General features: G+C 34.1%; 1 pseudogene; it reads right to left on the bottom strand.

Annotated features, from left to right (window-relative positions):
* Window positions 1–12,303: 12,303 nt before the first annotated feature.
* On the bottom strand, window positions 12,304–13,358 carry LOC123233575 (annotated as a pseudogene).
* Between the last annotated feature and the right edge of the window lie 1,866 nt (window positions 13,359–15,224).

Raw genomic sequence — 15,224 nt, 5'->3', positions numbered from 1 at the left:
AGATGCTGAAAAAGCCTTTGACAAAATACAGCACCCATTCCTATTGAAAACCTTGGAAAGTATAGGAATAGAAGGACTTTTCCTAAAAATAATAAACAGTATATACCTAAAACCATCAACAATTATCATATGCAATGGGGATAAATTAGAAGCCTTTCCAATAAGATCAGGAGTGAAACAAGGATGCCCACTATCTCCTCTATTATTTAACATTGTATTAGAAACACTAGCAGTAGCAATTAGAGAAGAAAAAGAAATTGAAGGTATCAAAATAGGCAATGACAAGACTAAGCTGTCACTCTTTGCAGATGATATGATGGTCTATTTAAAAAATCCTAGAGAAACAACTAAGAAGCTTGTAGAAACAATCAACAACTTTAGCAAAGTTGCAGGATACTAAATAAATGCACAGAAATCATCAGCATTTCTATATATTTCCAACACATCACAGTAGCAAGAGGTAGAAAGAGAAGCACCATTTAAAATCACCCTAGATAATATAAAATGCTTAGGAATCTATCTAGCAAAACAAACACAGAAATTATAAAAAAAAACAACTACAGAACACTTTCCAAACAATTAAAACTAGATCTAAACAATTGGAAAAACACTGATTTCTCCTGGGTAGGACAAGTTAACATAATAAAAATGACCATTATACCCAAATCAATTTACCTATTTAGAGCCATACCTATCAAACTACCAAAAAAACTTTTTACCAAATTAGAAAAAACTATAGCAAAGTTCATTTTGAATAACAAAAGATCAAGAATATCAAGGGAAATAATGAAAAAAAAATGTGAAGGAATCCCCGGAGCCTAGCAGTACCAGACATTAAACTGTATTATAAAGCAGTGGTATCAAAATGGTATGGCACTGACTAAGAGACAAAAGGGAGGATCAGTGGAATAGACTTGGGGTAAGGGACATCAGGAAGACAGTATATGATAAACCCAAAGAGCCCAACTTTTTGGACAAGAATCCATTATTTGACAAAAACTACTGGGAAATTTGGAAAACAATATGGGAAAGATTAGGTTGAGATCAACATCTCACACCCTACACCAAGATAAATTCAGAATGGGTGAATGACTTGAATATAAAGAGGGAAACTATAAATAAAGTGAACATAGAATAGTTTACTTGTCAGATCTCTGGGAACGGAAAGATTTCAAAACCAAGGAAGAGTTAGAGAAAATTACAAAATGTAAAATAAATGATTTTTATTATATAAAACTAAAAAGCTTTTGCACAAACCAAAACAATGTAGCCAAAATCATAAGGGAAATAATAAATTGGAAAAAAATCTTTATAACCAAAAATCCCAACATGGGTCAAATTACTCAAATACACAAGGAGTTAAATCAATTGTATAAAATATCAAGCCATTCCTCAATTGATAAATGAGCAAGAGACATGAATAGGCAATTTTCAGATAAAGAAATCAAAAGTATCAATAAGCACATGAGAAAGTGTTCTAAATCTCTAATAATTAGAGAAATGCAGTTTGCATTCCATACCTAGGTGTGATAATTTGTGAATGCTTTGCGGTGATGGAATGGTGGGTGTCCATACAGCATTTCGAACAAGGAAATGTGTGTAATGCTGTTGGGTTGGCATCATAGGTGGAATAGTGCCAATGGTAATGCATCAGGCCATTTAAGTGAGATTCTGCACATGTTTTTGCTTCTAGAGTCTTGAAAAATTTATTCAGGATTTCAATCTGCCCATTCGATTGTGGTCTAAATATTGAGTAAAACTGTTGCTTGATTCCTAAGGTTTCATAAACTGTAGCTAAAATTTTATTTGCGAAATGGGACCCAGAATCTGATGCAATATTTAGCAGAATAGAGAATCTGGGTATTAATTCTGTCAGTAAGATTTTCACAACAAACATTGAGGTGTTATGTTTTGCTGCAAAAACTTCTGGCCACTTAGTTAATCTATCCACTATCACTAAAGCATATCTATAACCTTGACTCCTTGGCATTGTGATGTAATCAATTTGTAAGCATTCAAATGGTGTATAAGCTAAGGTATTTCCTCCCAGACTGTGGACTTTTGTGATTGTCTAGTTGTAATGCATAAAAATTTTGCACCTCTGTGAAACTCTCATAGCAACTTCATATATGCTCCTTGCATTCCAATAACTATTTATGGTATCTGCCATGCCCAGACTTCCATAATGCCCTTTCTGGTGTAGTGCATTGCAAAAGGTGAAATATAGGGATTTAGGTAACATAGGTTTTCCAATTGCTCCCAGCCAAACTCTGTTAACAAGGTATGCACCGGGATGTTTCTTTCAATCCTTCACTTCCTTTGGGGAGTATGTGTTTTTGAGATCAACTTCCTCCAGCAAAGATAAGTTCAGAATTGTAAGTGGTCCATACTTTGCTGAGTATTTGGCTGTGATATCTGCATGTTTGTTCCCTAATTCCACTGGCCTTGGATTTTGGTATGAGCTTTGCAATGGATGATGTATTTGGAAAAAGCCTTTGACAAAATCCAACACTCAAATCCATTAAAAACATTGGAAGTCAAAAGAATAAATGGACTTTTTCTTAAAATGATAAAAAAGTAAAATCTAAAACAAAGAGCAACCATTTTATGAAATGGAAATAAACTAGAATCCTTGCCAGTAAATTCAAGGGTGAAATATAAGTATGTCTATTCCTATAATTTCTTTTTGGTAAAGTAATAAAAATATCTGCTCTAATAAAAAGAAAAGAAGAAAAAAGAATTTTTCCCTTTTCTTTTTATTCCAATAATGGTAGAAGGAATGATGGGAGGGAAAGAAAATAGACTTGTTGTTTTTTTTTTAAATTGAGATGTTATTATATATGTGTGTGTGTGTGTGTGTGTGTGTGTGTGTGTATGTGTGTTTGTGTGTGTGTGTCTGTATGTGTGTCTATGGAGGGAGTGCTACATATATTGAACACCCACTACTCTTTCCTACAAAGTTATTGGCTCATCCATTTTCCTCAAGTTTTAAATTGTTGCAAGATATTTCTTACTAAATGGAGGTAACCTACAAACATAATTTAAAAAGAAAACACATTACTAATGCTTAAGTCAAATAAAACATTAGGTCAATTAAATAAAGCAAACTAATTTTTAAATAGGCTATAAAGTGCTTAAGGACAAGGATTAATTGTCTTTTTTGTATTTGTATCCCTGATACTTTTCAAAACTTTGCCCCAATAGGTGATTAATACATTTATTGAATCGAATTAGAAGATATAAAGTACTAAGCATTTCACATTTCAGTTTAAATGTAACTTATATCCACTTGACTTTCTATTGAGCACAGAACAATTATGGTTGCAAGTTATTACCTAAAATTGATTTGAATGGTGAAATATGCATGCACTGTGGTTGTAAGCTGAAAGCTTGTTTAAAATTCTTAGAGAATTGGGCATTGAATTATATCCATTTATGGGTATAATATTTTCCCTGAAATTAAAAGAGAACAAACTATTTCTTTTGTATAAGCTAAAAATAACCTCCCCAGAAGAGAATGAAGTCAGCCCTCATTTCATTTCCCTCATAGAACTGCTTATAATGTTTGAAGGAACTCATTTTAGAAGATTAACATATTTCAACATATTCAATTTTTAACAAATTATCAATTAAATCTTCCCTGTTAGCCAAGAAGTATGGGCATGTGTGGTGGCACAATTCAGTTTGGCAGTTCAGTTTTTGCTAAGACAATGTTTAATGGGAGAATATCTAAAGGAGGTACACAATTAGATTTTTCTCCCCAGGAATCTAACTCCCAGCTTCCCATGTTCCTACTCACATTACCTAACATAGGTAGGATACAAGTTTTGTGCACTCCCCACTTGCTCTCTTTTGCCCTGTTTGCGGTTTGGAGCTTCACACCAAGCAGGAGAATCTACACAGGTGGGTTTACTTTTTGTTAGATAATTAGGTTTGAATTTCTATTTCTTTTAGTTTATTTTCTTTCTCCTTCAAGTGATTATTAATAAACTTTATAAAATATAATACTTGGAGTTATTGGATATTGGTTTAAATCTTACAGAGGGAAATAAGAATGGTTGAAAGGTTTTTTATGTTAAATAAGCATCATTTAAAAGAGTAGGGTTTATGAAAAAGGGAAAACAAAAGAATAAGCATTTACATAGCTCCTACTATGTCATGCACTCTACTAAATGGTTTTTGTTTAATTCTCACAACCACCCAGAGAGTTTGAATTCCTATTTTATAACTGAGGAAAATGAGCCAGACAGAGGTTTATTGACTTGCCCTGGAAGATCACAAAACCAGGAAGTATCTGAGGCTCAATTTGAACTCAGGTCTTCCTGACTCCAGGTCCAGTACTCTTTCCAGTTCTATCATAGTAACCTAAAAAAGAGAAGACTTAGGAGGCATATGGCAATAGTCTTTAAGTTTGTAGGGGAGAAAGGATTAGATTTGTTTTGTTTGGCATGACAGGGCAAACCTGGGAGCAAGGCAAGAGTAGAAGGTACCAAGAGACAAATTTAGAATTGGTGCATTGAAAAACCCTAACAAATAGATCTATCTCTAGGTTGGTGATGGCAAATCTATGACATGTGTCTCAGCACTGACACATATAGCCATTTTCGATGACACACATACAGAGAAGTATGGGGCCGCATTCTGAGGATGAAACATCTGCTTTAGTGTAGACATTCTGTGCACTATAGATGACAATTCTACCTATATTGATTTACCTATTTTGGTTTATTAAATACAGTTATATATTACAATTATACATTTTTGTTATTTAAACTATAAATATCATGAAATTATGTTTTTTTCTTGAAGTGACACACAACCCGAGTTATGCTCATTTTTTTGGCAAATTTTGACACACCAAGCTCAAAAGGTTGCCCATCACTGCTCTAGGTTGAGTGGGATGCCTTGTGATATGATGGCTTCTTCCTCATTGAGAAAGATTCTAAAAAGCTATGTATTGAGTATATAATGCTATAAGCGAGACTCAATGACCACTTAGGTCCTTACATTCTAACACATGATTCTGTTGAGTAACAGAAACAGGGTGAGACCTGGTAGGTGGGTAAAAGGACATTTATGTGATTTCAGAATATAACAACATTAGTTGCCTTGTACTGTTAGTTATCTTTTGATGTCTCTATTTTTTCAGTGCAGAATAGATGATAGAATAATAGGTGTACTAGTGATTGCACAATAACTGTACTTCATACCTGGAATAATTTTCCTCCTAACCTCCAACTCTTGAGATGGAATATTAAATTTCTCTAAAGCTTCCTATAATACATAAAATCCCACCTTCAGAAAGAGGTCTTTCCCAGTTTCTCTGTTATTAACTTCTTTAAAGTAACTTTTAACCCCCCTCTATAGTCATCTTTATGTACTGATTTATTTATGTTTTCTATCCAATTAGAATATAAGATCATTGAGGGCAGGGACAGTTTTCTTTTTAATTTGTTATCCTAGAAAGTTAAATTACTTAGCCATGGTTTATTGCATTTTAAATAATGTTTTTATTATTAACCAAGAGACTTTGCAGTTCTGAAATGCCTTTTCTATCAACATTTGAAATATGATTGGTGTCATGTCTTCTGCTGCTAACCAATATATCAGAGGAATCAGTCAGTTAATACGCATTTATGAAGTGCTTCCTATGTACTGGTAACATAGAGATGCCAGGCTAAACACTAAGGATACAAAGAAAAGGAAGAGATAGTTCCTGTTCTCAAGAAGCTCACTTTCTAATGGAGGGTACAACATGCAATAAACTATATCCAAACAGAGGCATCAAGGTGGTACTGTGGTTACAGTGCAAGGACTAGGGTCAGGAAGACTAATAAGAAAGACTGCTGAGTTCCAATGTGGCCTTGGACACTGTTGGCTCTATGACCCTGGGTAAGGCACTTACTTTTGGTTCATTTTTTTCATCTGTAAAATGAGCTAGACAATCAGATGGCAAACCACTCCAGTGTCTTTGCCAAGAAAATCTCAAAAGGGATCATGAAGAGTCAGACATGACTAAGTAACAAAATGACCAAACAAGATACATAAAGTATAAATCGTGAATAATCTCGAAATGCCTACACTAAAATGAAAGAAGACTGGAAAAGGCTTCTTGCAGAAGGTGGGACTTTAATTCACACATGAAAGAAGCCAGATGACAGAGATAAGGAAAAAGAAAAGACAGCAAAATACAAATGTGAAATCTGACATCTTGTTGCATGAACTCAGATAGTATTTTCAGAGTATAGAAATTAAGTAGTAAAGTCTTTGTTTATCAATACCTATTATTTGACATTGCCAAATCAAGTTATTTGTTAGACAAAATACTAGTAAAGTGACTATGGCTTGTCGTGTTGTTGAGAAATAATGTTTCACCTATCTAACTCAACTTTCTTAGCTAATATTTAGTTTTCTAGAAATGCTTATTTGTTACAGTTTTAAAGAATTTTCCACTCTTTTCAATAGGATTTGTCTGCCCTGGCTTGCAAGATCAGCGATTCACTTAGTCTCCATGAACTATTTAGCTTTGCAGTTCATTGAGGATGCCAAATAATTTTCAGGACATGATGGGAACTATTTTCCTTTCAGCCCTGGAGTGAGCCAAAATACTAAGTCCAGATTGAATGCTGCAAGAGAAAAGAAAACAATCTTCTTATGGATTTGGGTCTTCCCAAGTGCTCTAAAAATGTATGCTTTTAGGAATGTTAAGTTTTTAATTCCATTTTAACCTGCCTTCCTAGGACAGCTCTGAATAACTGTTCTGTGACAAGTTGTTACTTTAAAACCAAAACATTGTTATTAATGCTGTTACTCAAAAGACTTCATAGTTTCTGAAATACCTTTGCTATCATCATTTGACATATGATTATGTCCTGCCTTAATCCTTAGCCAACATATCAAAAAAGTTTCGAAATGGCAAAATTCAAATATGAAAAAAGTTGTCCTATGCCATGCTCTTTGTCAGCAATCTTAAGGTATCAAGGAGTAACTCAAATTGTCACTGAAATTCCTCTATAATGATGCACCATCTGAAGGCCACTCTCTTGGTATCTCAGAAAACCCTTTCTTTAAAACAGATTTTTATACTGATTTTCTTTTTGCTTGGTTGTTTGTTTTTATTGTTATTGTGTTTTTTGGAATAAGGACTTGATTTTTTTTAGCAATCTGGTATTGGGTATATCAGGCCAAGCAGAAAGCAAATCAATAAAGAGAATTCTATAAAAGCCAGAAGAACCTCTATCTTTGTTGTCATTGGCTAAGCTGTCATTGCTAAGGAGAAGAGAAGTGGAGGGATCTTTGAAATGTTGCTCCATGTAGACCCTTTGTTCTGGGGGCACAAAGATTCCTACTTTCCTAATGCTACAATGAATTTTTTGAGTCATTAATATTCTATATATAAAATTAATTCTATGCTTTTACTTTTACATATGCTTAGTAATTCTTGTATTATTTTATAGGAGAAAAGGAGCTACACACACATAATTGGGGAAGGATAGGAAGAGGAGATGCACTAATTTATGTTTTCTTATTTGCTTCATGTCACTCATTTTGGTGGAAAAAAACACATTAAGTAAGCTGAACTTAGCCAAGTACTCACTGGTGGGTGAATAAAGGCTAAAAAAAGGGAATGACCCTTTTTTTCTTAAAATAATTACTTAAAATTGATAGATTCTACTCTACTCCCTAGTCCTGACATCTAGTTTTTACTTCTATTATTTGGAGGAAGCTACAATGTTCTTTTGGCTCTGCTCCTTTCACTCTGCATTTTTTTCATATTTAAGGTTTTTATGCTATAGGAGATACCTAAAGTACTTAATATACTTAAAGTAATCAAGGCAAACTGTAGTGTTAAATTCCTTGCATGATGAAGTGATAATTATTATACCTAAGATACTTATAAAATATATTTAAAATGATTAAGGTACTTTAAGTATTCAAGGGAAACAAAGGGGTTAAGCTGATTGCTAGTAAGAAGGTAATAACTAAGATCAGTAAGACATCTAAGATACTTGCAGTACCTAAGATATCTAAAATACTTTTGACACTTAAGATACTGAAGATACTTAAAATTATCACTATTAGAGAAATTAATGGGATCATACATAGACAAAGAGCAAGGAGTAGGTCGAATATAATAGAATATTTAAAAAATAAAAGGATAATAAAGAAGAAGACATTAGGAAAAGAGAAAATGAGAGAATTTGGGGAGTAAATTATCTAAAATGAGAAAGTATATAAGAATTAATACATTAGAAAAGGAGATAGGAGAGGCAAGTGATGCTTAAATACTAATCTCATTGAAATTTGCAAGTGGGAATAATGTTTATATACAGTTAGGTATATAAATCTATCTTACAACAAACTGGGGAAATTTTTTAATGCAAGTCTCTGACAAAATCTTTGTTTCTCAAAAATATAGAGAACCGAATCAAAATTATAGAAATATAGATTATTTCTCAACTGACAATTGGGCAAAGCATATGAACAGGCAATTCTCAGATGAAAAAATCAAAACTATTTTTAGTCATATGAAGAAATGCTCCAAATCATTACTGATTAGAGAAATGCAAGTTAAAGCAATAAAACCTCACATCCATCAGACTGACTAACATGAAAAAAAAAGAAAATGATAAATGTTGGAAGGGATATGGAAAAATCAGGACACTTATTCACCACTGGAGGAGCTGTGAATTGATACATCCATTCTGGAAGGCAATCTGAAATCATGCCTAAAGGGTCATAAAATTATGCCTACTCTTTTACCCACCAATACTTGGTTTGTATCCCAAAGAGATTAAAAATAGGGAAAAAGAGTCTACCACTACAAAAATATTTATAGCAACTCTTTTTGTGGGAGCAACAAACAATAATTGATTGGATTTCCATCAATTGGGGAATGGCTGAAAAAAGTTGTGGTATGTTTTTAATGGAATACTATTGTGGCACAAGGAATGACAAACAAGATGATCACACAAACGCATACACACAAAAAAAAAACCCCTGGAAAGTCTTATATGAAGTCATACAAAATGAAGTGAGCAGAACTAAGAGGTGTTATGATGATAATAACAGATAGTCTGGAGAAGCAGATAAATGTGTCAGGGCCAAATAGAGCTTTAAGTCAAGAGCCAGAGATTGACAGGCTTCAGTGAGGAAGGGAGAGGGGGCTAAATACTCCTGGCTCTCAAAACCCTCCCCCTCTAACTGCTTCTGCTTCATTTGGTAATGAAGACAGGAATAAGATTCTTCTGGTAAGTTCCAGTTATGGCTGAAACCCCAATTGATGTTCCTTTTCTTAAATTTATATTCCTCTCAGATCAGTTAGAGGAGATATAGAAGCTAGTTATCTAACAGTTGAGGACAGAGGAGATCTTCTTAAACTGGCAGCCAACAGGATTCAAACTAAAGGTACAGACTGAGTTGTGAGTATCTTTCCCAAATAGTTATCAGGCACAGATTTGAAGATAAAGGTTATATTAAGTAAAACACAAAGAAAACTAAAAAGAGTAAATGAGGGTTTTAGAATAATGAGAGGAAACCCTGAAATGCTAAGTAGATGCTGTCCTTCCCCCTCCTCACAAGAGGGGATAGGATGAAGCACTTAACTGAAACTGGCTCTTTTGCTATTGATAAATATCTTACTCTCTAATCACTAAGTAATTATATAATTATATTAATGAAGAATAGTAATAACAAACAGGCTAACCTATGAGTAGAAACCACTGGCTTATGCCACAATGGCCACCTCAGGAGAACCCCCAAGTCAGGAGTAGCAAGCAGAGTGTCTGCTCACATCCACTCCTACAAATTAACTGTCTCCAGCCCTTCTCAACTGCCCCTCACCCAAAGTTCTCCAGGGGGAGTCCCCTGGAATTCTGGGTGAGGCTATCCCTGTACCTTTGCAGGGATTCCATGCTTTGCATCTCCACACAACAGAGGTTACCAGCTATAATGCATGATCAGCAACCGTGAATGACTTTATTATTATCAACAAGGACCGAATCCAGGACATCTCCAAGAAGTTAATGAAAAAAAAAAAGATATCCACCATCCTACAAGGAACAAATAGAGTGAATGCAAATTTAAACATATAATTTCTTTATTTTATTTCCTCCATTAATTGTTCTCTAGCATAGGCTATATATAGTCTTCTTTTACAGCATAACAAACTTGGAAATATGTATTGTATGATAAAATATGTATATCACATTGCCTATCTTCTTAGGAAGGAGGAAGAACTGGGAAGGACAGAGCATAGATAGCAAAATGTCAGAAAGTGACTATTAAAAATTGTAATGACATGTAATCTGGGAAAATATTAATAAGATAAATCTACTAAGATGAGGTATGATTCCCAATCATTCTAAAAAATCAATACTTACAATAATCAATTTGACCTTTTTGTAGGGTTGTCTTCATTTATATTGTAGTCATTGTATAGCCCTTATTTTGTTGATTTTGCTTACTTTTCCCTAAAGGAGTTCATATATGTCTCCTTAATTCTTGAAATTCCTCACAGTCATCAATATTAAAACTCAATAAAATTCAAATATGTGCTTATGCCACCACTTTTTAACCATTCCCCAACTTATGAGCAATTACATTCTTTTTTCTCTTTCTATGACAAAATTTTTCTCAATATATATTTCAGTATATATATAGCGTCTTGTTTTACATATTTGAACTTCTAAGACTTTATGCTTTATAGTTCCACGGTAGAGCACTGCTAGTTCAAAGGCCATGACTAGTTTTAAAGGTTTATGATTCTTCACCCAAGCATAAAATTTTACATTTATCTTATTAAATTTAAACTGTTTTTCTAGCACAATGAGACCTTTTCAAAACCTGACTCTGTCACCTGGTGGGTTTGCTACCCTTCATACCTCTCCATCATCTGCAAAGTTATAACTCATGCCATCTATGTCTTCATTCAAATGACTAAAGTTGAATTGTTTAAAATTTTTGTAACATTATGTAAAAAATGTTAAATACAGCCCTCAAGGCATATTCCAAGGGTAATTCATTAGACATACTTGTTTAAAGTGACATTTACTCCTTAATGAACACTTTTTGAATCATCTTTCAACAATTATTAATATAATATTCAAGTAACCCACCTAGATTTTTCAATTTTGTTCAAAATGACATCAGGAGATTTTGCTAATTTCTTTGTAAATTCTAGATAAGCTATATACCCTCTAAATAAAATGCAGTGACTCATTATGTCCTATAGACTCAAACATAATTTTTTCTGTTGGTATCTAAGGTCTTCATGACTTGCCTCTAATTTATCTTCCTAAGATTTTTACATATTACAACATTTCATATACTCTTCATTACAGCCAAACTATCCTTCTTGTTTTTCCTCATATATGATATTCAGGCTTCCATTTCACTACCTTTGCACAGACTGTCTTCTATGTCTAGATTTCATTCCCTCCTCACATCTATTTTAGGGAATCACTAATTTCTTTCTAAGCTCAGCTCAGATGTTGTCTTCTGCATAAGACCTTTCCTGATTCTCCTTGAGAACATACTTTTAATTTATTTTGTATACATGTATGTAGGGTTTCAGTTATAACAAATCATGAAGGTATTAAATGTGTATTCAAAAGTTGACTTGAATGAGCAAAGTGTCCATGGACAAGACTTATGGATACATTTCTAATATTGGTTGATTTCTGAATCCTTAAATTGGTTGGGTCTCAGATTTTGTGGAACTTACAAATCAAACCTCTGATGTTATCTGCAATCTGAAAGATAGCAGACCAGTTCTACAAGGTCAACATGAAACCTTGCTAGCTTTTGTACATATTTGTGTATATTTTGATCACTGTATCCATTTTTTGATATTCATTTCAAATCTATTTTGTAATATGTTCTTTTTTTGCCAGTTACATACTTTAGTTAGCTTTCTATTGTACAAGTTCCCAGACCTATTGTCCAGAAAATGATATCACTGCATGTGCTAATGAAATTATTTCTTGATTTTGATTGGGCTGAATGACGAATTAGTCAGGGATGCAGAGTTTCACTGAAGTCTAGAACCAGCCTCTGCTCTTCATTGTGTCCAAAGCAAAGGTCTTGGTTTCACAAATCCCCATTCACTCATACTCTTATACTTTGGACACTGACCATGACTTCTGTAAAACGGGAAAGGAATGTAAATAAGAGACTATAAGCTCCAGGGTAAGAATGACTGTATCTGGAGAGGTTCAATTAGTAGCATACATCCTCTGTGGTCACAAATTTGAAAACTTCTCCAAAAAGTTGCCATCTATGCTGAATCCAGGGACTACACATTCAGAAAAAAATCGGGAGCAATTTCTTCTGCAGACCTGACTGTGCTTTTGAGGAACAAGGCAGCAGGCAGGGTAGACAGTAGAAATAGTGACAAGGAAGGCTCAGTTTTCCTTCATCATTTTTTTCTCTATGTAGTTTATATTTGGCTTTGATGGTTCCTTCCCAGTACTTTTTAACCATTATATAAAGCCTCATTGCTACTCAGGCATCTTGAATTGAACAGTGTTCTGAATGCTATATTCTGATACCAAGAATTTTCTGACAGCAATTTCAGAGATGGTCTTCCAGGCTTTACTTGTGTCCTGAAAGGTTTATAGTTCTTTGTATCTTGGATCTTCTTTTGGGGTTAATCAAGGAGAATCTTTACGTCATTATGCAGGGTGAGTCCAACTAGAATCCTGCCCTTAAGCAGATCTGCAACTTCCTTTTGAACAACCTGGAACTGGTTTCCATGTTTGATGTCCTCTGGTTGAATTCCACTGATGTCTGTCCAGTAATCAGTCACTTTCTCTGTAGGCTTGACATATTTATCATAAACACACTTTCCAAATTTGTTCACAATGGACACTCCTGTAAAGATGGTTTATTTCCCATTTGTCCCTACTCCTACCATCTCTCAGTCCATAGCTACAGCTTTGGTCATGCCTTCAAATGTCCTTTCTTTCACCAGTGACAGATTTGTTTCCTTCAGAGACAGGTTTTCTTCAAGCTTATTAAGCAGTTTCTGGACCAATGGTACCTTCAATATCCTTAGGATCTATGTCATCAAATCAGATGTCCACTTCTGTTGCTGGAGAAGGAACTAATTCTGCTTTATTCTTTTCTCATGCTTGATGTCCACCTCTTTTCTGGTGAAGGCTGCATTTTTTTTCTTTTCTTGGTATCTGTTCCATTGCCTTTGTTTCATTGCATTTTTTATGAGATGCAACTTTGGTGTCATTCAGAGATCCTAAAGAAATAAGGGCCTTGGAGGATAATTGGCCTATTTTGCCTGCCAGCTCTGGTAGTTCTGTATCACCATACTCTTTTTTTAAACACTTCTGCCATTCTGGCATTCCTTCTTCTCCTATTTTCCTCCTCCATTTCTTCCTCCTCCTCCTTCTCTTCTTTCTTCTCCCCTCTTCTCCCCCCTTTTGTTTTTTCCAATCGGGCTTGACCACAATGCACAATGTTCTTGACTTAGGGTCAGAATCAAAGTCAAGCTTAGTGGCTCATGGATTTGACACTATATACTTTCTCTTCTCTTTACCATCAGCTCATTTTCCCTTCTCCACTAAGTTTCTCCATTTCTCCATCAAGTGATTTAGACTTTAAGTTATTAATTATTTCTTATCAATTAAATTTTAGAATAATCTAATGTCCATACAATGTACAATTTGTACACAGATAAATAAATACACATTTGTGTGTATATGTATATATTCTGGAAATAATCTGTGTGGTAAAGTGAAAGTGTTAATAACTAGAGTGTGGGTGTGGTTAGGGAGGATACTTAGTAGAAGGAAAAGGCATGATGTGCTCAGATTTGAGGGCTGATATTTTAAGATGAGTATAGTATAACAACAAGAGTATTTGAAGCCTAGTTGAGAGGTCTTTAAGCATAAAAATTGGTAATGAAATGCTGTGCACAGGAAGCAAAGAGTACTGCAGTTTGGATAGAATATAGGTCATATAGCATGGGGGAAAGACTAAATTAAAATGATAATGAAGACATAGTTTCAGTACAGTTGTGGAAATATTTAAATGTCAATGAGAGTTTGGGGGGTTTTTCTATTCTAAAAACAATAGAGACCAGCAAAGCTTCTGGATCAAGGGAGGAAGATAGTCAACTAGCACATGTATTTTATTTTTTCTCTTTTCATTTCATTTTTTCTATATTCTAATTCTTTTTCCCCTTTTCTTATACATTTTTATTTCTTTTTAATCAATAACATGCAATAACAAATTTCCACACAAGTTTTCCTAAGATTTATGTTTGAACTCATCTCCCTCGATCCCTTCCCTTCCCACTCCTCATGGTGGCAAGAGATTTGATTTGGATTATACAAGTACTTTAGGTCACAAAAGAATTGTTTTTTATTTAAAAAATTTTAAAGCTTATTTTTTGGGGCTATACATGTATTATCACACAAAACATTTTCATATTATTGATTTTATAAGTGAATAATCTTATAAAACCAAACACCAAAATATATAGCCAAATAAACAAGTGATAAATCATGTATTTTCATCTATATTCCTACTTCAACCATTTTTTTCTCTTGAGGTGGATAGCATTCTTTTTCATAACACCCTCAGAATTGCCCTGGATCATTATAATGCTGATAGTGGCAAAGTATATCACATTTGATCATTCCACAATATTGCAGTTACTGTCTATAATGTTCTTTTGGTTGTACTTATTTCACTCGACATCAGTTCACATAGGTCTTTCCAGATCTTTATTTTTCTTTTTAATAATTTTTTATTTTTAGAAAAATTTCCATGTTTACAAAATTTATTTTTTTTACTTTACCCTTCACCCCCTCAATCCACCCTACCCCCTGCCGTAGCTAAATCACATTTCCACTGGTTTTAACATGTGTGGTCAGTCAAGACTTACTTATATATTACTGATAGTTACATTGCTGTGGTCATTTCAGGTCTACATCCCCAATCATGACCTCATCAACCAAATTGTTCAAGCACAACTACTCCTGTAGTTCTTCCTCTGAATGTGGGTAGTGTTCTTTTCCATAAATCTCTCAGAATTGTCTTGAGTCACTGCATTGCTGCTAGTACAGATGTCCATTACATTCTATTTTACCACAGTTTATCAGTCTCTGTGATCAATGTTCTTCTGGCTCTGCTTCTTTCATGCTGCATCAATTCCTGGTGGTCTTCCCAGTTCACATGGAATTCCTCCACTTTATTATTCCTTT

The sequence above is a fragment of the Gracilinanus agilis genome, chromosome 2 (assembly GCF_016433145.1).
Source record: "Gracilinanus agilis isolate LMUSP501 chromosome 2, AgileGrace, whole genome shotgun sequence".
Classification (NCBI taxonomy): domain Eukaryota; kingdom Metazoa; phylum Chordata; class Mammalia; order Didelphimorphia; family Didelphidae; genus Gracilinanus; species Gracilinanus agilis.
This window is presented reverse-complemented; position numbering and strand designations above follow the sequence as displayed.